Source organism: Athene noctua, unplaced genomic scaffold (genome assembly GCF_965140245.1).
Source record: "Athene noctua unplaced genomic scaffold, bAthNoc1.hap1.1 HAP1_HAP1_scaffold_36, whole genome shotgun sequence".
Taxonomy (NCBI): domain Eukaryota; kingdom Metazoa; phylum Chordata; class Aves; order Strigiformes; family Strigidae; genus Athene; species Athene noctua.
This window is the reverse complement of record NW_027437538.1, coordinates 977,982-1,001,671: the sequence shown is the minus strand read 5'-3', so window position 1 is coordinate 1,001,671 and position 23,690 is coordinate 977,982. Positions and strand designations below refer to the sequence as shown.

The following is a 23,690-nucleotide window of genomic DNA, read 5'->3' as shown; positions in this document are numbered from 1 at the left end:
GTTTGGGAGGGGCTGGAGCGTGATGATTTCCCTGGGTCAGGGTCATGGTTTAATCCCAGCCAGCATCTGAGCCCCACACAGCCACTCACTCACTCCTCTGTGCTGCATGGGAGAGTGAATCAGAAGTGTAATACTGAGAAAACTAGTGGCTTGAGATAAAGACACTTTAATAGGTAAAGTAAAAGTCACACACACTGGCAAAATGAAAACATGGAATTCATTCCCTACTTCCCATTTGCGGGCAGGTCTTCAGCCATCTCCAGAACATCAGGGCTTCATCACATGTAACTGTGACTTGGGAAGAGAAATATCATAACTTTGAATGTCCCCATGTTAATCCTTCTTCCCCCAGCTTTATATAACGGAGTAAGCCCTGCTCAGCAATAACGAAATCAGCCCTGCGTTACCAGCACTGTTCATGGCACAAACCAAACCCCAGCCCCATAGCAGCTCCCAGCAAGAAAAGGAACTCTCTCCCAGCCAGAGCAGCACAGGCAGCTGCCCCAGTGTGTCCAGTGAGCGCAGACACAGAGCAGAGCCTGCTCCTTCAGGTCTCTCCCAGGAGGCCTGGCTGTGCGAGGACACTGCTGCCAACCCCCACCCTGCAAATCACACTGTTCACCTCTTCGCTGGGGTTTTCCTCTGCGGGCCACTTCCTTGGGCGTGTTCTTGAGATCAGGTTTGGGAGAAGAGCTCAGCCTTCAGGCACTGCCCTGAGCAGATCCTCTTTCATGAGGGAACCGCTCTTCGGGAGGCCGGCTCTGTCACACAAGTGCCCAGTGCCTGTCCCTGCCTGCGGTCACAGGGCTGTCACACAGCAGGGGTGTGACCAAGCTGCCCGAGCACTCAGGCCTCACACCAAACCGAAGGGATCAGAAAGAGAGTGTGGAAGGGAAGAGAGAACATCTCTGGAGGACCAAGTGCTCCCTGGCAGGGCTGCCATGCTGGGACTCTCTTCCCCTCCACCTCTGCACACAGGAATTTTTCGTGCAAGTCCTTAAAGTCTTACAGGAAAAATCTCAGAAAAAAGAAAAAGTCACTGCATGCCCTTTATTTTTTTAAATCACACAGAGATCATGGACACTCATTTATCCAGCCACTATGTCAGAAAAGAAAAGCAGACAGTGACTTAGAAGGGGAGTGGAAACCTCTTTATAAGTATAATACCACTGTCAACAACAGAAAATGAACAATATATCCTGTGCCTGTACAAAGTTAAACCTACTGTGCAGCAGCAGATGAGCAGTTTCTTCCTTCAAAATAACATCTGGCTATCAGTTTCCTCAGGGCATCCTTTATCTCCTGGTTCCTCATGCTGTAGATGAGGGGGTTCACTACTGGAGGCACCACCGAGTACAGAAATGACACCACCAGGTCCAGGGATGGGGAGGAGATGGAGGGCGGCTTCAGGTGGGCAAAAAATGAAGTGCCAACAACCAGTGAGACCACGGCCAGGTGAGGGAGGCACGTGGAAAAGGCTTTGTGCCGTCCCTGCTCAGAGGGGATCCTCAGCACGGCCCTGAAGATCTGCACATAGGACACCACAATGAACACAAAACACCCAAAAGCCAAACAGGCACTGACCATGATAAGCCCAACTTCCCTGAGGTAGGAGTGTGAGCAGGAGAGCTTGAGGATCTGGGGGATTTCACAGAAGAACTGGTCCAGGGTGTTGACCTGGCAGAGAGGCAGTGAAAATGTGTTGGCCGTGTGCAGGAGAGAATTGAGGAACCCAGTGCCCCAGGCAGCTGCTGCCATGTGGACACAAGCTCTGCTGCCCAGGAGGGTCCCGTAGTGCAGGGGTTTGCAGATGGCAACGCAGCGGTCGTAGGACATGACTGTAATAAGGAAATACTCTGCTGAGAGCAAGAATAGAAACATAAAGAGCTGTGCAGCACACCCCGAGTAGGAGATGTGCCTGTTGTGCCAGAGGGAGTTGGCCATGGCTTTGGGGAGAGTGGTGGAGATGGAGCCCAGGTCGAGGAGGGAGAGGTTGAGGAGGAAGAAGTACATGGGGGTGTGCAGGCGGTGGTCACAGGCGATGGCGGTGATGATGAGGCCGTTGCCCAGGAGGGCAGCCAGGGAGATGCCCAGGAAGAGCCAGAAGTGCAGGAGCTGCAGCTCCCGTCTGTCTGCGAATGCCAGGAGGAGGAACTCGGTGATGGAGCTGCCGTTGGACATTTGCTCCCTCACGGCACGAGGGCCTGTTCACAGAGGAAAAAGCATCAATCAGTCGGGACAGATTTCTCATTTCTCTCCATCCAGTTCCTCACGGGGCTGCTGGAGAACACAGAGCTGCCCGGGGAGAGCTGTGCCCTTCTGGAGGACAGGCTGCAGCCCAGCAGGACCCCACTGGGAAAGAGTCCAGTGCCCTAAAGATGGGGTGTCCTGAGGGGGGAACTGGCTCCTTTGTGTCCCCCGGAGCCTGCAGATGGCGAGGGCACTCGGACGTTTCACTCCCAGGGAAACATCTGCATGGCAGTGCCCACAGGTCTTGCTCCCAGCTGAACCCCCGCCCATCCCCGAACGTCCGGTGATCCCAACGCGGGGAGCAGAGGCCCACGGGGAAATGTGGGGAAATGCCCCAGTGCTGCTGGGAGGAGGCAGCACAGGGACAGCGGGTGGGGCTCTGCTGGCTGGGAGAGGAGACCAGGGGGCTCCTCTGGAGTGGGTGTCTGCACTGCAGGGGATGGCAGGGGGTGCCTGAATTCCTGCCCCCAAGGTGTTTCCAGCAGCAGCTCCCTCTGACTCCCTGCCCATGTCTCTGGTGCCTGGAGCTGTCCCAGCCAGGAGCTGCTTCTCTGTCCCCACGTCTCCTCCCTGTCAGTGCTCACAGCCCCCATCCCACCCGCTGGGTGCTCAGCTCTGCCCTGCAGACCCCTCCTGGCAGCAGGGCCCTGCCCAGGGGCAGCTCTGCCTCTGCAGGGGCTCAGGAGACAATTAAAGATGTGCTAATGAAACAGCTGCCTTAGCACTTTCTCTAGAAAGGAGGAATAAAATGCCACCTCCCCCTGCCCACCCAGCAAAACAAGAGTTCACTTACCATGTTACCTGCTGGGAAGATTTCTCCTGCAGTGAGCTCTCAGCACCCTGCCAGTGCCGTCTGCCTCTGCCCTCTCTGTGCCCGGCTCCTCTGCCCTCGGTGCCTGCAGGCAGTGCCCTCAGCCCTGCTGCGCTTTTCAGAGGAGCTGCTCCTGGGCAGAGCTGGCTCTCTGCAGCACTGACCACTTGCCCTCAGCTCCCTCCAGCCCAGCAGCCCGGCCCAGCATCACAGCAGAATGCAAGCCCAAGGCATTTTAATGACTCCTTGAGGAGGGTTGGTCTGAGTCCATGGACCTCAGACAGTGATTGGATGATGAAGGTGCCAGTCAGGAAGTCAAAGCCAGAGGCCAACTGCAAAGTTTCTTGGAGTGTTAATGGCTCCCAGTGAGGACCGTTCCTGACAAACCTCCTGCGGGGCTGGTTACAGCAGAAAACTCCCGGCAGAGATGACAGGGAAACAAAGGCCCTGTCAGTGTGGAACAGATTCTGAGCAAACCTGGGTGTGTTACATGGAGCAAAGGGCCACGCCCTGACCCCCAGCCCCTGGGAAGTCAGATGCTGTTCCTCAGGGCTCTTCCTGGGGCAGGGTGATGTGGGGATGGGCAATGCCAAGGGCAGGACTATGGTCCAACCCCTGCCAGGCTCTCGGCTGGGGAAGGGGAGGCCATGAGACCCAGTGCTGGAAGGGGAAGGGGCTTCCTCATGGCCACCAGTGGCAGAGACACCAGCCAGAGCCAAGGGCAGAGAGAGCTCAGCTCTGCTGGGGGATGCTCAGACTTTGCTCACCCCTCTGTCGTCTCCACCACAGGCTGTCCCACCGTGTCCCACACCTGCACCTCTTTCTCTGCCGGCTGGAGACGTCCACCCAGCTACCACACCCTGCTCTCCCCTGAGCATCTCCCTTCCTTTCCTGAGATCTCTGCGTCCTCCCTGCCTGCTCCTTGACACACAAAGCCTGGGGCTGCTCCAGTCTCCCTCGGGGTGACCTGTTCCACCACAGCACTGCCCTTCCAGGGACATTGCTCTCTGCCCAGTCTGTTCCTCCCCAGCTCCACTTGATGCATTAGTTCTTTCTCATGGTGTATCTTTCAACAAAGACAATCTCCATTATCTTTGAAGTCACCCCTCAGCCACTCTCAGGCTACTCCTATGGTGCCTGGAGCCTCCACACCGCTGGGCCAAAAACTCCACGTCTCACCCCAACCGCACACAGTTTATGTGCACTAAGTCCTGAGCCCCACCTTGTCAGACCTTCACTCAACACTATTCAGGTCGCCCTTACTTCTCCAAAATGGGGAGACTGCACTGTCTCTGGCTGAGCTGGAATTGGTTTCCCCTACAGCAGCCCTCACGGTGCTGTGGTTTATGCTGGGAGCTGCAGGGTGTTGGCAGCACCCTGGTGTGGTGGCTGCTGCTGAGCAGGGCTTACACAGCACCAAGGCTCCTTCCGACATTTCCCCCAGTGGGACGGGGTGGGCAAGATCTTGGGAGGGGACACAGCCAGGACAGCTGACCCGAACCGACCAAAGGGATATTCCAGACCATGTGACGTCTGCTCAGTGTAAAGCTGGGAGAAAGGAGGAAGGGGGTGGGGTCACCCTTGGTCCTCCGAGGCAACCACTACGCGTATTGGAGCCCTGCTTCCTGAGAAGGCCCGACATCGCCTGTCCATGGGAAATAGAGAAGAAATCTGTTTGATTTGCTTCCACGCACAGAACTTTACTTTGTTTTGCTTAGATTAAAACTGCTTTTTTTCTTTTTTTCCACAATTATTGGTTTATATTATTTCCTTTCCCCTCTTTGACCTCTTGAGAAAACAAGGGGATAAAAGGGGGGGAAGTGATAGAGTGACTTGGTGGATACCTGGCGTTTAGCCAAAGTCAAACCATCACAGTTTATTTTGGTGCCCAACGTGGGGGAGACACAACCTGTAACACACCCATCTGTGTGGGCCACAGCAGTGCTGAGTCACTAACACAAGTGACAACAAATGCAATGCACTGCCTGCAGCCTGGGAACTCAGGGTAAGTCTTGGGCAAGACCCATAGGTTCTACTGGGAAGGCCCCGGTTCCTGTGGGGGCACCACGGGTCATGTTACCAGTTCCAGCAGATTCCTGGGGATGACCCACAGCTGAAGAGGCCATTGGGAACCTGAGAACCTTGGCCCAGCTATTAGCAGGCACAGGAGCATCCGTGAGCACTCCTGGGTCATCTGGGGTAAACTCAGGCTGAAGAACTCCAGGAGAAGTGTCTCCAAGTGGCCGTGACAGAGCCCATCACCTTGACCCACTCTGGGAAAATGTCACCTTCCAGGAAGGGAAATTCCAGGCAGTCATGTGACCAGGCCCATCAGTCAATCTGCAATGTAAGGGAAAGGAATATTTCTGATGCTGTGGATGCAGACGGCAACAAGCATTGGACTGTGCCTCAGAATATTCCTGGGAATCTCATCAAGCTGGTCCCTGCGCTGAGGCAAACACTGTGAGCAGAGTGAAGGGCAGGGAGCGCTGGCCGAACCCCCAGCAGGATGTAGATCTCTGGGTAGGAGCTGTCTGCCTTGTGCCGTGACCAGTGCAGGTGACACTGGAGTCAAAGCCCCAGCCCAGCCCCCACAGAGGGGAGGCCACGGCCACAACTGCAGATCGGTTTGGGGCAGCTCTGCAGTGACAGCTGGAAACACCAAGTGCATCTTGGTAGCAGCAGATCCTTTCAGTGCACGGACAGAAGCCCCCTGGCCAGAGCAAGGTGGCGGCCACCACTGCACATCTCCTGCTGGACGCTGCTCTGTCTTGCTGGGGTCTGCTCCACAGCGCCGAGTCTGATCCCAGCACCCACTTTGTGGCAGTAATTCTGCATGAGCACTGCAAAGCCTGAAGGCGACACGTCCCCCCCGGCTCTGCCCAGGCGTGGGGCAGGGAGAGGGAAAGGCCAGCGAAGGGCTGGGTGTGGCTGTTGAACGTGGGGTCCAGCAGCCATGAGGGGTCAAGGGAGTGGATGGGGAGAGACGGGCAAAGGCGCCACAAATTGTGATGCTGATTGTGACTCCATGACAGCCACAGGGTCCTGATTGGCCAGCAGCTGGCCCCAGCAATCTGGGGACAAGACATGGGTTCTGAATGCGGAGGAACCTCTGTTATTCACAGAATCACAGAATCACTGAGGTTGGAAAAGCCCCTTGGGATCATCGAGTCCAACCATCAGCCCGACTCTGCAAATTTCTCCCCTAACCCACACCCCCCTATATTTCATCTAAACCTCCCTTAAACCCCCCCAGGGATGGGGACTCCCCCCCTCCGCGGGCAGACTATTCCACCCTCTGACCACTCTTTCTGCAAAATATTTTCTCCTCCTGCCCAGCCTGACCGTCCCCTGTGGCAGTTTCCAGCCGTTCCCTCTTGTCCTGTCCCTGATCCCCTGGGAGCAGAGCCCAGCCCCAGCCTCTCTGCAATGTCCTGTCAGGAGCTGCAGAGAGGGATGAGGGCTCCCCTCAGCCTCCTCCTCCTCACACTGAACACTCCCAGCTCCTTCCCTGGCTCCTCACAGGATTGATTCTCCAGGCCCTTCCCCAGCCTCGTTGCCCTCCTCTGCCCTCGCTCCAGCCCCTCCAGATCTCTCTGGGATTGAGGTGCCCAAACCTGGACACAACCCTCCAGGTGTGGCCTCCCCAGTGCAGAGCACAGGGGGACTGTCACCTCCCTGGTCCTGCTGGTCACACTAGTGCTGACACAAGCCAGGATGCCGCTGGCTTACTTGGCCCCCCGGGCACACTACTGGCCCCTGTTCAGCTGCTTGTCAGTGAGAACCCCCAGAGCCTTCTCTTAGGCTGCAAACCAAACCAGGGCGTTATCATCCCCTTGACTCAGCGCTGGGGAGGCCACCTCTAGACTGGTGTGACTGGGGGAGAGGCTCCCTGTCCTGGAGGAATGGAGAGGAAAGGGAGAAGCTCCAAAGGAGATGTGCCAGGGTGGGCTTTGGGGCCTTTGTGGAGAGGCTGAAGGACCGGGGCTGCTTGAGCCTGGTGAGGTGGAGGCTCAGGGCACTACAGCAGTCGCCTGCACCTGCTGGGAGGAGAGTTTCTGAGATAACGGAGCTTTTCTTGGTAGTGGGAAGAGAAGGAAACCTCAACAAAGTGCAGACTGGGAGGTTCAGATGGGAGTTGAGGAAAAAGAAATCTCAATCAGGAGGTGATATTGTGGTGTAAGAGGTCGCCCAGAGGGAGTGTGGATCAGCCTGTGGCTCTGTGTTTCAAGGAACAGGCAGTGAGTGTGGAGAGACATCAGTGAAGGGGTGGGAATGCCGGGAGGAGAGCGAGGGAGGAAAGGGAGATGGATGTCACCAGCCTGGAGGGAAAAAGGCGCCCGAAGGGCCCAGCAGAAGCAAACCTGCAGCAGAGATGGCTGAGGGCTCTGCCAGGGCTGAAAGGCCACACGAGACAGAGCTCTTGGCCCCCTTGGTCATGGCAGTTGCCCTGCCATGGGGGCCTACCGGGATAAACCTGATGTTGAGGCTCTGGACTGTGTTTTCCTCCTCACCCCTTCCTGGAGAGGCCAGGAGGGGTTGTGCAGTTTCCTACACTTGGCATTGCTCCCCCTCACAGCCCCTGCCCCCAGGAAGAGCCCTGAGCCACACACGAGGGGCAGCATCTCCTTCCCAGGGCCTGAGGGTCAGGGCTTGGCCTTTGTGCTCCATCACCAACCCAAGGGTTTCACAGCAGGACAGCCCTGCACGGGGCCTTTGCCTGCCTGCAATCACAGCCTCCAATTCTCTGCTCTAACGAGTCCCTGCAGAGGCTTTGTCAGTCCTGGCCCTCCGTGGGGCCAATCAGGGCTTCAGGGCACGGGGAGCTTTGCTGCTGACTTGGACTTGTTGAGTCCTTTGCTCAGTCTCCTCTCAGGGCCTGAGCATCATGGACATGGGGCCAAATACACCACGGGGCTCATTAAAATACACAAAGCCCTAACGAGCTCGTTCTCTTCCTTTAGATTTCTTCAAGTCTTCAGGACTTGTGCAGCTAATTGGAGTCATTTCCTGGTGTAGTTAAGGAGGAACATTTCAAAGTGCCCCTAATACAAATCAATCTGTATTTTAAAGAGCACATTATTTAATTTACACTTTAGAGAAGAGGCGATAGCAGCACTCTCTGACTGACATCGATGCAGAGCATCTCCTCGGGAGATCTCCTGGACAGTCCCTTGGGGTCCAACACAGTCCGGACAACCTTTGTCCTCACCCCCAGTCCCAGCATTTCTCTCCTCAGCCGCCTGGGACTCGCATCATCTCTCCTTACATCAGATTTCTCCTCTGATCTCTGCAGCGGGAGGTTACAGCTCCTTTGCACAATCTCCCCCCTGCTGTCCTTGGAGAAACGCCTGCACACGGGCGCAGAAGGATTTCTGCTGTTTGTAAGCAAGGAAAAGTCAAACATCATCAAGGTTCATACAAAATAAAATACATTTCTCTCCTATAAGTTAAGTATAATCTCCAATGAGGTTGCCTTTCTACAAGGGGTAATTTTATGAGAAATATTTTCGGTGTGCAGATAGAAAAATGTAGAGATTAACATACTGGAGGAGTTGGCCAAGGAGACAATTAGTCTGCGGAAAGAGAGGCAAGATTTTAACCACCTGAAGTTGAAAGCAGCAGCTCGCGAGCTGAGAGGAATCTGAATGAACAAAAGTCAGGGGAGGAGAAAACTAAAGAATAATAGAAAAGGCCCTTTTTCTGGAGAGTTTGCATCTGAAAGTTGGCTTCAGAAATGGTCATTCTATCGGGACAGGTGAAAATACACGAAAGATTAAAGAGATTTGATACACCTTGTAAGAGCAGAGAGGTGCAATGAAGTTACAGGAGAAGATCAGTATTTCTGTGGAATATCCCTCTGAAAAGGTCCCAGTACTGGGAGACATCTCTTGTGGGTGAGGACAAGCCAATGTTGCCCCCACCTTTGAAGGAGGCCAGAAGTGCCCCCCAGCACCCACTGGCTGCACAAGGTCACTGTGGTGAGGAGTGACCCTTGCAATGAGTCCTCTGGGGTGACATTCCCGGGCACCCAAAAGAGCAGATTGTGTCCAAACGCCGTCGGCATGGACCTCCCAAGGGGACATCATGGCTCCCCAGCCGGATTGCCTTCATGGGGAAGCGGCTGCGTTGGGACGTGAGGGGAGACAGTGGGTGTCATGTACCTCCAACTCAGCAAGACATTGGACACGGTCTCCCTCAATATTCTCGTACCCAAGTCAGGCCGTTACAGCCGGGCTGGGTCGGCAACGAGATGGGTAAAACACCCGTTGGAGGATCAGGCTCAGAGAGCTGTGGGGAAGGGGTCACCCCTACCTGGAGGTCAGTGGGAGATACCGGGGCGTTGTGGGGCAGCACAGGGGACACTTCTGGGACCTGGACAGTTTAACAACTGTGCCCATGACCCAGAGGAGGCAACTCTTCTCTCAGGAACACGATAAAGATGTCGTGAAGCTGTGCAGGGAGAACATGAGGAGAGGCAAAGCACAGCTAGAGCTCAACTTGGCAGCAGCTGTTTAGGATAACAAAAATGTTTCTATAAATTCGTTCACAGCAAAAGGAGGATGAGGGAAAATCTCCCTCCTTTGCTGGATGCAGAGGGAAACCTGGTAACTAAGGCTGAGGGAAAGGCTGAGGTGCTCAAGGCCTACTTGGCCTCAGCGTGTAGCAGTGGAAGTGGCTGTTCCCTGGACCCCCAGCCCCAGGAGCCGGGAGATGGGCAGGGGAAGCAGGCTGAGGGCAGCGCAGGGGAAGAGGAGGTGGTCAGAGACCTGCTGCACCGCTTGGATGCACACAAGGCTGTGGGAGCGGGTGGGTTACGCCCAAGGGTGCTGAGGGAGCTGGCAGATGTGCTCGCCAAGGCACTGTGCATGCTTTACCTGGAGTCATGGCTGACTGGGGAGGGCCCATTGGACTGGAGGGTGGCACATGGGACACCCATCTACAGGAGAGGCAGGAAGGAGGATCCAGGGAACTATAGACCTGTCCGTGTGACCTGGGTGCCAGGGAAGGTGATGGAGCAGGTCACCTCGGGTGCCATTACAAGTCATCTAATGGACAGGCAGGGGATCAGGCCCAGTCAGCGGGGTTATGAAAGGCAGGTCCTGCCTGACAGACCTGATCTCCTTCTATGACAGGGCGACCTGCTGATTGGATGAGGGACAGGCTGTGGGTGCTGTTTACCTTGACTTTAGCAAGGCCTTTGACACCGTTTCCCACAGCATTCTTGTCCTGGTTCAGCTGGGATAGAGTCAAGTTTTTCCCCAGCAGAGAGCAAGGGGGAAGGGATCTCCAGCCGGGTTATTCATAAAATATGAATAGTCAGGTCCAGGGGAGGAGACTATTTACTTTCTCTTCTGGTTTTGGATTTTGCCATACAGGCGGCGGGCTTGCTCCTTGACCATTTTGCGGTATTTCTCTGTATATCTTTTGTCTTGTTCACTGTTATTGCTGTTTCTTGTTGTTATCATTGCCACCGCTACTAATCAGATTGTTTGATCACACTGTTGTATGAAATTTTCTTCTTATTTTAGCCGGAGTCTGTGCTTAACTTTCCAGCCCGACCGGCAGAGGGTGGGGGAAGGGCAACAGCAACGTGCTCTCCGACCCCGGCAGGGGTTAAACCTTACACATTTACAATTGGCGCCAACGTGGGGCAGTCCCTGACCAGAGTGTGATAGAGCAATCTGTTGGGTGTCATCTTTCTGTTTGTATTCGTGTTTAGTTGATAAGAAAATGTTTGCAATGCTGGCCCACTTGCTTGCGTGGCGGGGCTGGATTAATCCTTCTATCCAGTGTATGATCCCAGTGGTGGCGTTTGTTATCGGTGGGAAATGTATCCAGGGTCTCATGTTGTTATAGGGGCTATCGAACACTTCTGCTGCCTTTGTATCGCTGTGTGTGGGGCGGGCCGGTACCTGTTTGCTGCCTGGGCTTTTGTTAGGGGTCTCACCCCCTCTATGGGTGAGCCAGGGGAAGAGATCCTCTCGGCTCTGGGGAGTTTCAGTTATCCTCGGAGCCTGCAGGCCAGAGTGATTGTGGCACAATGCCTTCTGAATGCCTGCCTGATTTCGGTTTTGGCCATGCGGCACTTCTCTAACAATAGCCGTGCCCGGAAACCTGCCCGAGGTCAGACAGCAGTGAGTGGCAAGGGGTGTGGGAGAAGATGGGCAAAGGCCTGAGTCGGTGGCACCCCCAATGCTTTGGAACTTCACTCCTGAGCAAATGCAGAGCCCTGAGAAGCTGATGGAGTGCTTAGAAAGGGTGTGTTACCAAGCGGGCAAAACCCAGGAGACACAACTCGCTGCAATGTGTTGGGGACTTGCCCATGCCCAACGTGTCCTCTTTAATACCACCCGCTGCCCTCAAGGGGAGGAAAAGGCCACACAAACAATATCTGAAGCGGGGGCACAGGCAGAGCCAGTCTCAGTCGCCTCCACCAGCACAGCGACTGAGCCAGAGAGCCAGCCAGTGCCGGGATCAGTCGCCCCGATACAGAAAACAAAATAGACCAGAAAGTCTGTTGGCAGAGTGAGGGATGAGGATGAGCCAGGCCCATCAGGGGAACAGGAGGATGGGCCAGAGGTGACTGTCCGATCTCTGTCCCCGACTGAGCTGCGAGATATGCAGAGAGATTTTGGCAGCCTGGGAGGCGAGCAGATTTGCACCTGGCTGCTCCGATGCTGGGACAATGGAGCCAGTGCTTTGGAGATGGAGGGGAGAGAGGCCAGGCAGCTGGGATCTTTGGCCAAGGACGCTGGCATTGATAGGGAAATAGGGAAACAGGCTCAAACCCTCAGCCTTTGGAGGCGACGCCTGCTCAGTGTAAGGGAGAGGCACCCCTACAAGGGTGATCTCCTATGTCAGCTAGGCAAACGGACCAGCACTGAGAAAGGCATCCAGAACCTCAGGGAGCTGGCTGTGTTTGAGATGATCTATGGTGATCTGAATGATGAGCAGGCACCCATGGACCCAGATCAGGCCCCTTGCACACACCTGATGTGGCGACAGTTCCTGAAGAGCGCACCAGAAGCGCACTCGAAAGCATTGGCAATAGTGTCCTGGTGGACAGACACCCAGACTCTGACAGTGGATGGAGTGGTTGGCCAGCTCCGGCAATATGAGGGAAATCTCCCTTCATCTCAGCATTCCCTGGTCTCAGCTGTGGAGGAACTGTCTCAGAGGGTCCAGAAAATGGAAGAGGACATGTCCTACGTTCGACCTGCACGGGCTGATGTCTCAGCCATTAGAAGTAAATGTTTCCTCACCCAAGAGAAAAGCAGCAGAAGGTACACACCACGAGGCACCCTGTGGTTTTTCCTCCGCGACCATGGAGAAAACATGAGGAGGTGGGATGGACAGCCCACTGCTGCCCTGGCTGCACGAGTAGAGCAGCTGAAAGGGAAGACCATCACCAAAGGGGAGTCCTCCAAGAGGAGCGCAGCTCCAGTGTCCAGTCAGAAATCCCCCAGGCAGAACAGAATGGTGAACGTTATGTCTGACCCTCTTGAGGGGACCAGTGAATCATTCTTGCAAGAAGTGAGTGATGCTGAGCAGGATTAGAGGGGCCCTGCCTCCAGCCAGGTGGAGGAAAGGGATAATGGGATTTACTGGACAGTGTGGATCCGATGGCCTGGCACGTCAGACCCACAAGAGTATAAGGCTTTGGTGGGCACTGGCGCTCAGTGCACCCTGATGCCATCGAGCTACAGTGGGGTTGAATCCATCTGCATCTCCGGAGTGACAGGGGGATCCCAGCAGCTGACCCTACTGGAAGCTGCAGTGAGCCTGACTGGGAGGGACTGGCATAAGCACCCCACTGTGACTGGCCCAGACGCCCCGTGCATCCTGGGCATAGACTACCTCAGGAGAGGGCACTTCAGAGACCCAAAAGGGTACCGGTGGGCTTTTGGTGTGGCTGCCCTGGAGGAGGTGGAACAGTTGTCCACCTTACCCGGCCTCTCAGAGGATCCCTCAGTGGTGGGGCGGCTTAAGGGTGAGGAGCAGCGAGTGCCGATTGCTACCAGGACGGTGCACCGGCGGCAGTACCGCACCGACCGAGATTCCCTGGTCCCCATCCATCAGCTGATCCGCCAACTAGAAAGCCAGAAGGTGATCAGCAAAACTCACTCACCCTTCCACAGCCCTATATGGCCGGTGAGAAAGGCCAATGGCGAATGGAGGCTAACTGTGGACTACCGTGGCCTGAATGAAGTTACGCCAGCGATGAGTGCTGCAGTGCCGGACATGCTGGAGCTCCAGTATGAACTGGAGTCGAAGGCAGCCAAGTGGTACACCTGACCGTCTGAGGGTGGGGGAGGGGCAACGGCAACGTGGTCTCCGGACCTGGAAGGGCTTAAACCACAACATAAGCCCATCTCCTTTGTGGAAAGTGGCCTTGAGAACTGGTAAAATGGACTTAAAATGCAGCAGAGGAGTGTAGTTTATCTTTTATTGAATATTGTATTATATATTTATTCTGCTGATTTAGCTTTCTGGCAATTAAACATCCTTCTGTGTCTGCGTGCAGCTGTGTGCAAGTACCAAGTACAGCAGGTGGGAGTTGGTGGGAAAGGTCTGAAAGATGCAGCTTCAGACTGTCATGGAGAAAGCTCAGCTTTGAACAGAGGTGCTGGAATTCCCAGGGGGCTGATGAGAGAAATGTGGGGTTGGAGGCAGGGACAAAGATTGCCCCCAGAGTGTCTGACATGGAGGGTCTTGGCTTCCCTCCATGTTCAGCCTCTATCAGCAGATGCTCAGGACCAATATCCAGTGGAGTTTGCTGATGTCACTTCATGGGTGAGCACAAATACAAGGAGCAGTGGAAAGAGAAGAAATTGTTCCTTACTGACATTTAGGACTGAAAGCTTTTCCCTTTGCCTGCACGGCTGAAACCTCTCACATTCCCCCCGTCAGAAGGGAGGAATGAAGTTCTGCCAGAGACTTGGCTTGTCAGGGGGATTTGCGTGTTCATGAGCCCTCTGGTGCCAAGTTCCTGAACTGCAGGTGCAGCAGAGGGATTGGAGTGGCCTCTAGAGAAGGGCAAGTCAGCAGCAAAGCTCCAAGGCTGTGAGGGTGTCAGTGATGCCCAGCGAGGGCCATCACTGGAGAGGCCGGGCAGGGAATGAGGAGACAAGGTTCCTGTCCCTGGGGCTGGGGAAGCAGGAAGGCAGAGGCTCTGCTCACAGGCTGCCAATCCAATGTTGAGGGGCCCTGAAAGGCCTTGATGGGTTTCATCCCCAGGAGGGTCCAGCCCTGAGCCCATCCCCTGGGAACGGGGATCCTTTCCCTCCTGGGATGCTCAGGGCTCTTCCTGGGGCAGGGAGAGGCAGGGGGTGATGCCGAGGCAGGACAGCGGTCGGATCCCCCCAGGCTCTGTGGAGGGTGGGCAGGAGGCAGCAAAGTGCTGTGCCTGTAGGAACTGGTGTCCTCTCAGGGTCCTCAGGGGAAGCGACAGCAGCCATAGTCGAGAGGACAAGGATTTCAGTTCTGTTGGGGGGTGCCAGCCTCAGCCAAGGGCCCATCCCCACCACAGGCTGTCCCACACTTTCCTCTGCCTCTGCCTGTTTCTCTGCAGATTTTCACCCCACCCCTGCTGCCCCACCTCACTCTGACCCCAGGCTGTCCCAGCACTTACTGATGACTCTCTGTCCTCACTGTCTTCAAACACAAAACTGTCATTGTCTGTGCTCTGACAAGGGCTGTGAGATCCCCAAAACCTGTGCAGCAGGTGATGAACTGATCACACACCCCATCCCCTGCCCCCCTGCGCCGCTGCGAGGGAGGAGGGAGAGAAATCAGGAGCAAAGCTGAGCCTGGGGAGAAAGCAGGGGAGGGGGAAGGGGCTTTTACATGTGATAAAACCTCTCAGTGTCCCAGTGTGGGGTTTAACTTTTGTTGTTAGTGTTGGAATTAAATGGATGGGATTTTTGTTCCCCTAACCTGTCTGTCTTTTGCTCATGGCCATAAGGGGTGAATCATCCCTCCCTGTCCCGATCTTGATGTCTGAGCTCTTTGTTGTGTTTTTTCCTTCCCACTCCGGAGAGGGGAGGGGTCACTGAAAGGCCGAGCTGGCCAGGGCTGTGAAGACTGGCTGCCATGACCCTGAAATAGCAGGGCCCCAGTTCAGGAGGGGAGGGAGGAAGCAGACTGGAAGACACCAGACGCCAGAATTCAGAGGAGCAGCCTTTGGCCTGTTCTGGGCAGTTTCCGTGGGGATCTCATGGTCAGCAGCGCTGAAGGGAAGCCCAGCTCACTGCAACTGGTCTGCAAGAGCATCTTCCCAGCTTGGCAATGGTCTGTAGCAAAACTCAGTGGAAACTGGAAAGTGAGGTCAAGGGCATGAGAACAAAGGTGTTGTCTGCTTCAGGAAGAGTTAACAAAGTAGCAGAGAGAATGTGGGAGCTCTGCTCCATGTAGTAAGGGTCTGTGGAGAAAGGTCTGAGACACTCTGTCCTCTTCTCCTCAGCCTTCCCCAGCAAGGTCTGCCCGGCCTTTGTGCCTCGAGGCAGGACTCTGGAGCAGAACAGTCAGGGGGCGGTGAAAACTAGATCAGAGGCTACTTGATGAACCTCAACCCTTCCAGTCCACAAGCGCAGAGGGGCTGCATCGCAGGGTGCTGAGAGAGCAGGATGATGTCACAGAGAGGCCACTCCCCATCATCTCTGAAAGGTTTTGGAGACTGGGGAAATAACGGGAGTTTATTGATATCACATGATCTGTAACCAGAACAGAAGGGAAATGGAAAAAGAATAAATGATTTCTCACTGTTCCTGAGAACTGAAACTTTTCCACCTTGACTGTGCTCCTGAAACCTCTGAGATTAAGCCCCTAAGAAGAGAGGAGTTAAGGGAAGTGCTGCCCACTGCCTTGGCTTGTCAGGGCATTTTGTCTGTTCCTGAGCCCTCTAGTGCCAAATTCCTGAACTGCAGATCCTGAAAGAAGAACCAACAAGGCTCTGGAGCACTAAAAGTCAGCAGCAACCCCCGTGTGTCTGAGGGTATTACCGTGCCCCACCGAGGCCATCGCTGAAGAGACTCTGGAGGGAACCACCAGAAGAGGGGACCACCCCTGGGGGCAGGGGGAGAAGGAAATCAGAGGTGATGGAACCAGGCAGAAAAGGAACGTGGAGGTGGCTGTGAAGGGATCCTAGAGTAGAGTGACAGAAGAGTTTGGGCTGGAAAAGACCTTTAAATGCCATCTAATCCAAGCCCCTGCAATGAGCAGGGACACCTTCAACTAGATCACGTGGCTCAAAGCCCCACCCAAAGCGACCTTGAATGTTCCCAGGGACGGGGCCTCTACCACCGCTCTGGGCAGCCTGTTCCAGGGTTTCTCCAGTGCCACTGTAAAAGTGTTCTTCCTTTTATCTCCCTGAATCTGCCCTCTTTTAGTCGAGAACCATTACACTGTGTCCTTTCACAAAAGTCTCCCCCCATCTCACTTTGAAGCCCCCTCTCAGCGCTGAAAGGCAGCAGCAAGGTCTCCTTGGAGCCTTCTCTTCTCCAGGCTGAAGAATCCCTCTGAATATTTTTGTGGCCCTCCTTTGGAGCCACTCCAAGAGTTCCATGTCCCTGCCGTGCTGAGAACCCGAGCTGGACGCAGCACTCCGGGGGCTCTCAGCACAGCAGAGCGGCACCATCCCCTCCCTCGAGCTGCCGCCACACTTCATTTGATGCAGTCCAGGACACGGTTGGCTTCCTGGGCTCGGAGTGCACATTGTCATCTCAGGGTCAACTTTTCCTGCACCAGCACCCCCAAGTCCTTTTCTGCAGGACTGCTCCCAGCACCTTCATCCTCCAGCCTGTGCTGATACTGGGATTTGCCTTGACCCAGATGCAGGACCTTGCACTTGGCCTTGTTGCATTTCAGGAGGTTCGAAAGGCCCCACGTAGGACCTGCCAAGTAACCCCGACTCAATGACTTCAGTGGGACACAAAAGCTACAGAGGATATCTCTACAGTTACATCTGCTCCCTCCATGGTCACGGGGAGTGTGGGTGCTCTCCCGGTCATCATCAAGGGAAGAGCTGTGGTGGAAGGAAAGGCACCGTCACCCATCCTGGAGGGGACCTCGGGAGGTCTGTAGGCCAAGCACAAGCCCTGTCAGTGGAGACAGGAGAAACGAGGTTTGGGCTGTTTGTGTGCGGGGCTGTGGGAGTGGGAACCCTTGGCCTCTCCAGACACGTGTCCAGGAGTGATCTCTGCAGGAGCTGATCTCAGACTCTCCACCTGTCCAGGAGCTGCCCGGGGATCCCTCATCCCTCCAGGACCTGCCCTCCACCACCACAAAGGTCTCTCTCCAGCACAGTCACGGAACCACTGAGGCTGGCAGGCAGCCAGCTCCCACCTTCTCTCTGCTGCCTCTTCCTGCTTCATTGTTACCAGGACCTTCTCCCTCACCTGTACCAGTCTCCTCCCAGGCTGCTTGACTTCCTGCATTTCTGGGTGGACTGGAGCTCAGAGAGGAGACTGAGTCGCGGAAAAAAGACTCCACAACTCGAATAGAGTCACACAGCAGGGATGTTTACTGCAGTGCCGGGGTGCAAGGGGATCTCTCCACAAAGCTTGCTCACCCCCCGCACATTTTACCAAAACCTGATCGAGTGTGGATTTCCATATTCATTGGGTTCCATCACACAAACATCATGTGCAGGAGTGAGGCTGGGTTAGCTCTAGAGGCTGCTGTCAGCACTTGATGTCATCTTGGCACCTGCCCATTGCCTCCTGGGGGTGTCTCCGGGGGGCTTTGGGAGGAAGGCTCGGAGTCTTTCTCACCCTGTTTTTGCCCGGAGCATGCACAGATTCTCTTGGCCAATTCCTTGAATAACAAGAGTGTTTTTCAGACAGTTTACTTTCTATCTTAAGTAAGAGAACCAATAGAATTTCTACCATTTGTACATGGCTATCTTCACTCATTAGCAAAATTCCAAATAGACAGAACCACCTGTTACTCAAGGAGAAAAGTTTAATATTTTGCTGAACATTGTAATCCTTTAGAGATTTTCACAGTGAACTGCTTTGTGTTGATGAACACAGCAGTCCTTGGTAAAATTCCACAGGACAGTCTGGGCAAGCAGGATTATTAGCAATACTAAAAAAATATTACAACTTTCTATAAGTAAGTTAATAAGTTGCTAAACACTTTTCTATAAGTAAGTAAGTAAATAAACCTGAAAACAAGCAATCATTTCTCTGCATCAAGACCCGTGACCATCAACAGCTCTCCACTCTTCTCTTCAGTGCAGCATCCCACGGGATTCTTCCAAACAGGTTCCTCAGCAGGCCAGAGCCCGCTCTCATGAAGCCTGTTCTTCAGCTCTCAGCTGACTCCTCCTCCATCCCCTGGCAGAGCTCCATGCCTTCCTGCTGCTCTCTCCCATAAAGGGTAACTTCCCCTCCGGGTCCAGCCCCATGGCCTTATCAGTAGCAAAGCCCCAGGACCCCACAGTTTCTCTAGGAGGGAGCATTTGTAGTGCCCTGCAACTCCTCATGCTCTTCCCTTGTGAAAGACACCCCAATCGAGATGAGCCAAATGCCCACAACTATTAAAAGGTGACCAATTGGAGCTTCAGTCCGTGGGGACCTTGAGAAACTCTGGGATTGGGAAAATGGAAGTAAATTGAAGCTTTACAAGGAAAAGTGGCCAATCCTGGATCAGCAGGGAGCAGGGGGTGGATAGTCCCATAGCTGAGGGCAGGCTGGGACCTGCCGGGCTGAGCAGCGGCTCTGAGGAGAAGGGCCTGGGCACTGTGAGGGATTCCCTACGAGCCAGGAGAGGATGGACACGATGAACAAGGGCAGCTGCCTGCGGGGCTGCATTGGGAGGAGCGTGGGCCACCCAGACACCCTGGGTTACCATCCCCCTCCACTCAGCACTGGTGTGGCCCCACACACATGGGTGAGTCCCAGGCAGTGGGTCCCCATTCTGGAGAAGTGGGGGGGACCTGGGGAGTGTTGAGTGAAGCTCTGCCAAGGTGGGGTTTGGGGCCCAGCGCCAATTCTTCTTCAGCCCAGGCAGCACCAACCTGGCTATGAGAACACGATGGGAGACCATGTCACAGGCCTTGCACAATCCCATGTGCACAACACGCCCTGCTTTGCCCGGTCTGTTGTGGGTCAGCAATCCCTTCCTTGGCCTTCAGCTACCTGGACACGGCTGAAGGAGGACGTAGCCTACGACCTTCCCAGGGATGGAGGGAAGTTGACAAGCCTATAACTCTCCCCTATAATTCTCCCAGTTCTCATTCCTGCCCTTCTTGAAGATGGGTTTGCCCTCGGCCTTCTCCATGGACCACAGAACCTCTCTGATTGCTCTGGCCCTTCTGAGGGCTCAGCCCAGAATCACCGGCGAGGGTGACGGAGCCAACAGGAGCACTTGCCATGAGCCTGTCCAAGGCAGAGGAGATGAGTCTCACTGGGAGAGTGGGGGTTGTTCCTGGGTCACACACACAAGTGTCCGGGCTCTGTCAGGTGCCCACATCTCAGCTGGCCCCATGCCCTCACCTTACACACAGGGGGTTCAGAGACACGAGTCCTTCCCTTGCACACGCAGAGGCAGTGCATTGCCGGAGTCGTCGTGTCTCTCTGGGCTCCTGCTGCCACGGCCAGAGGCTGGGAGGCCCCTCAGCCCTGTGCTGATCACCCTGCTCTGCACTCGTGGGAGATGCCCCACGACATGAGGAATGGACTCGGGGACCTCGGTTCAAGGAAACACCTCCCAGGGCTGCAGCCAGGGGGTTGCCCAGGGGACGTTACTGTGGATGTGAAGTGACCTCATGACCCTGTTTGTCCCACACACCTTCACAGCACCCCCAGGAATAGCTGATGGCAGTTGTGCTCTCTCACCTCACACACATGATGTGCATGTTTACATCTCCTCCATAAAATGCAAACATGAACTTCTGACCTACTCATTTGGTGTCCCTCTGTGGAGGGACAAAGACCCTCTATGATCAAGGTTGAGAGGCCAGTGCTGGAAATGGTGTTTGGGAGGGGCTGGAGCGTGATGATTTCCTTGGGTCAGGGTCATGGTTTAACCCCAGCCAGCATCTGAGCCCCACACAGCCACTCACTCACTGCCCTGGGTGCGATGAGGGAGTGAAGCACAAGGGTAAAAGTAAGAAAACTCACAACTTGAGATACAGACTAATTTGTAGGTAAAGCAAAAGCCACACGTGTAAGCAGAGGAAAACATGGAATTTAATCACTTCCCATTGCCAGGCAGGTCTTCCGCCATCTCCAGGATATCAGGGCTCCATCACAATTAATGGTAAATTGGGAAGACAAACGTCATAGCTTTGAATGTCCCCATGTTCGTCCTTCTCCCCCAGCTTTATATAACGGAGCATGATGTCATAAGGTACAAAATACCCCGTTGGTCAGTCGGGGTCAGCTGTCCCAGCCGTGTCCCCTCCCAGCTCCTTGTGCACCCCCAGCTGCTCGCTGGTGGGGTGGGGTGAGGAGCAGGAATGTCCCTGACCCTGTGTAAGCCCTGCTCAGCAATAACGAAATCAGCCCTGCGTTACCAGCACTGTTCATGGCACAAACCAAACCCCAGCCCCATAGCAGCTCCCAGCAAGAAAAGGAACTCTCTCCCAGCCAGAGCAGCACAGGCAGCTGCCCCAGTGTGTCCAGTGAGCGCAGACACAGAGCAGAGCCTGCTCCTTCAGGTCTCTCCCAGGAGGCCTGGCTGTGCGAGGACACTGCTGCCAGCCCCCACCCTGCAAATCACACTGTTCACCTCTTCGCTGGGGTTTTCCTCTGCGGGCCACTTCCTTGGGCGTGTTCTTGAGATCAGGTTTGGGAGAAGAGCTCAGCCTTCAGGCACTGCCCTGAGCAGATCCTCTTTCATGAGGGAACCGCTCTTCGGGAGGCCGGCTCTGTCACACCAGTGCCCAGTGCCTGTCCCTGCCTGCGGTCACAGGGCTGTCACACAGCAGGAGTTGTCTGGGCATCCCTTCTTAGCCAAAGGAGACAAAGGAGTTGTCTCCACTGAGGTGTCTGGAGATCCTTTTCCTGGTGGCCAGGGAATGCTCCAGAAGGGCTCCCATAGGTCCTGGGTCAGCCTTCCAAGCACCCTGTGGGTACTTCAGCTCCCCCAGGGCATGTCAGAGAGCAACAGCTGATGGATGTGGGCAAAGGAACTACTGAGAATCACGGAATCATCGAGGTTGGAAAAGACATTGAAGATGGTCTAGACAACCATTAACCTCACGCTGACAGTTCCCCGCTGCACCATATACCTAAGAGTTATATCAACGTGACACTTCAGCCCCTCCAGGGATGGGGACTCCCCCCTGCCCTGGGCAGCACATTCCAATGCCCAACAGCCCCTTCAGCAAAGAAATCCTTACTAATATCGTGTCTAACCCTTCCCTGGCGCAACTTGAGGCCATTTCCTCTTGTCCTGTCGCTTACTACTAGGTTAAAGAGGCTCAAACACAGGTCTCTGCGCCCTCCTTTCAGGTAGCTGTAGAGGGCCAGGAGGTCTATCCCTCAGCCTCCTCTTCTCCAGACTGAACCCCCCCAGTTCCCCCAGCCGCTCCCCATCAGACCTGTGCTCCAGACCCTGCCCCAGCTCCGTTGCCCTTCTCTGGACATGTTTGAGTCATTCAATGGCCTTTTTGGGGTGAGGGGCTAAAAACTGAACCCAAGAATCAAGGGGCGGCCTCACCGCTTATTGAAACTCCCCCAGTTGCGCTCAGCCCATGGTTCCAGCCTGGCCAGGTCTCTCTGCAGAGCCTCCCCACCCTCGAGCAGATCAACACCCCCACCCAACTGGGTGTCATCTGCAAACTGACTGAGGGGGCCCTCGATCCCCTCGTCCAGAGCATCAACAAAGTTGTTAAACTGGATCGAGTGGATCTGGACTGGCAGCATAAAGGTGAATTTCTGGCTCGCTGGGCCCTTGACTCCTCAGGCCAGCAGGGCTGAGATGGAACATCGAGACGGGCTCGTGACTGAGGGGTGGACACCGTGAATGTGCTACGATCAAGCAACCCATCGGTTAAAGCCCCTTTGGTACAGAGGATGATGGTTAAAATATAAATATGGGGAGGCCTGGCAGGTGGATTATATCCCACTCCCACAAACTCGGCACGACAAAGCCCCCGTAGTGCTCCCTGGGATTATGTTGGGGAAGACCGTCGGGGTTACTCCTCCATGGGGTAAAGTTAAACCCGTGCGTGGGCTTACTTTTGCCCAAGGCCCTGGGTGCACTTGGTGGGGGAGCCAGAAGGATGGAGAGGGCCGATGTGTGCCTCGATGGAGCTGGTTTTAGGTGAGAACAGCCAAAGAACCGCAGTGTCAGACACCCCTGGTATTGCCCACAGTGCCTTGCAGCATCCCCGGGCCACAGCCAAAGCCTCCTGCTCGCACCGAGTGAGCCGACTCCGCCTCATTCCTCAGATTCCGGACAGATGGAACCCGAAGTTACGGACTAAATGACCTCAGCAAACATTGTGGAAGGACGGAGCAGAGACCGAGGGAACGATACCTGATTGGAATTTGGAACGTGCAGGCTTCCGGAAACCCACATCACCCCCAAAAATCCTGTGTCTCCTGTCTGTAGTCGCTGCTAATTTATTAAACCACGACAACGTCCACCTTGACACTCCAGGCCACCATCATCCACTGTCAATCCCGACTCTCCATCAGACTGTGGCCCCGTGGGGCTCTTAAAGGGGCAGCGCATCCCTGCTGGTGACCCCATGGCTAAACGACAGGTAGCCACAAAGCTGCTTTATCACTTGCCCCGCCACCCCCCCCACCCCCCACCCCCCCGCACCTTTCCCCTTTGTTTTTCTCAACAGGGCAAAAACGGGAAAGAAAATAAGATAAACCAACCCTTGGGCGTAAAACAAAAGGAGTTTGAAACAAAGCAAAGCAAAAGTCCACATGTGGAAGAAAAAAAAAAAAACCAAACCCCACAGAAAGGAGTTTAATTCTCTACTTGCCACGGAGAGGCGCTGTCGTGCCTTCCCAGGGAGCAGGGCTACCACATGCGGAGGGGTTGCCTAGGAGGACCAAGTGTGACCCCACCCCCTTCCTCCTTTCTCCCAGCTTTATACTGAGCAGATGTCACGTGGTCTGGAATATCCCTTTGGTCAGTTGGGGTCAGCAACAAAGGCCAACGATGGCCAACAAAGGCCAACGATAGTCAACAAAACCCAACAAAGGCCAAGGATGACCAAGGATGGCCAAGGATGGCCAACAAAGGCCAACCAAGGCCAAGGATGGCCAAAAAAACCAACGATGGCCAATAAAGGCCAACAATGGCCAATAAGGACCAATGATAGCCAACAAAATCCAGCAATGACTAATGATTGCCAACAAAGGCCAGCAATGGCCAACGATGGTCAACAAAGGCCAGTGATTGCCAACAAAGGCCAGCAATGGTCAACAAAGGCCGACAAATACCAGCAATGTGAAAGGATAGCCAACAAAGGCCAACAATTGCCAACAAAGGCCAAAAAAGACCAATGATGACCAACGATGGGCAACAATGTCTAACAAAGGCCAACAACGGCTAACAATGGCCAAAAAAGGCCAGCAATGACCAATGATGGCCAACAAAGGTCAACAAAAGCCAACAAAGACCAGCAATGGCCAAGAAAGGCCAACAAAGTCTG

At 54.8% G+C, this 23,690-nt stretch overlaps 1 pseudogene; it reads right to left on the bottom strand.

Moving 5' to 3' along the window:
* Positions 1–1,084: 1,084 nt before the first annotated feature.
* On the bottom strand, positions 1,085–2,181 carry LOC141974224 (olfactory receptor 14A16-like; annotated as a pseudogene).
* Between the last annotated feature and the right edge of the window lie 21,509 nt (positions 2,182–23,690).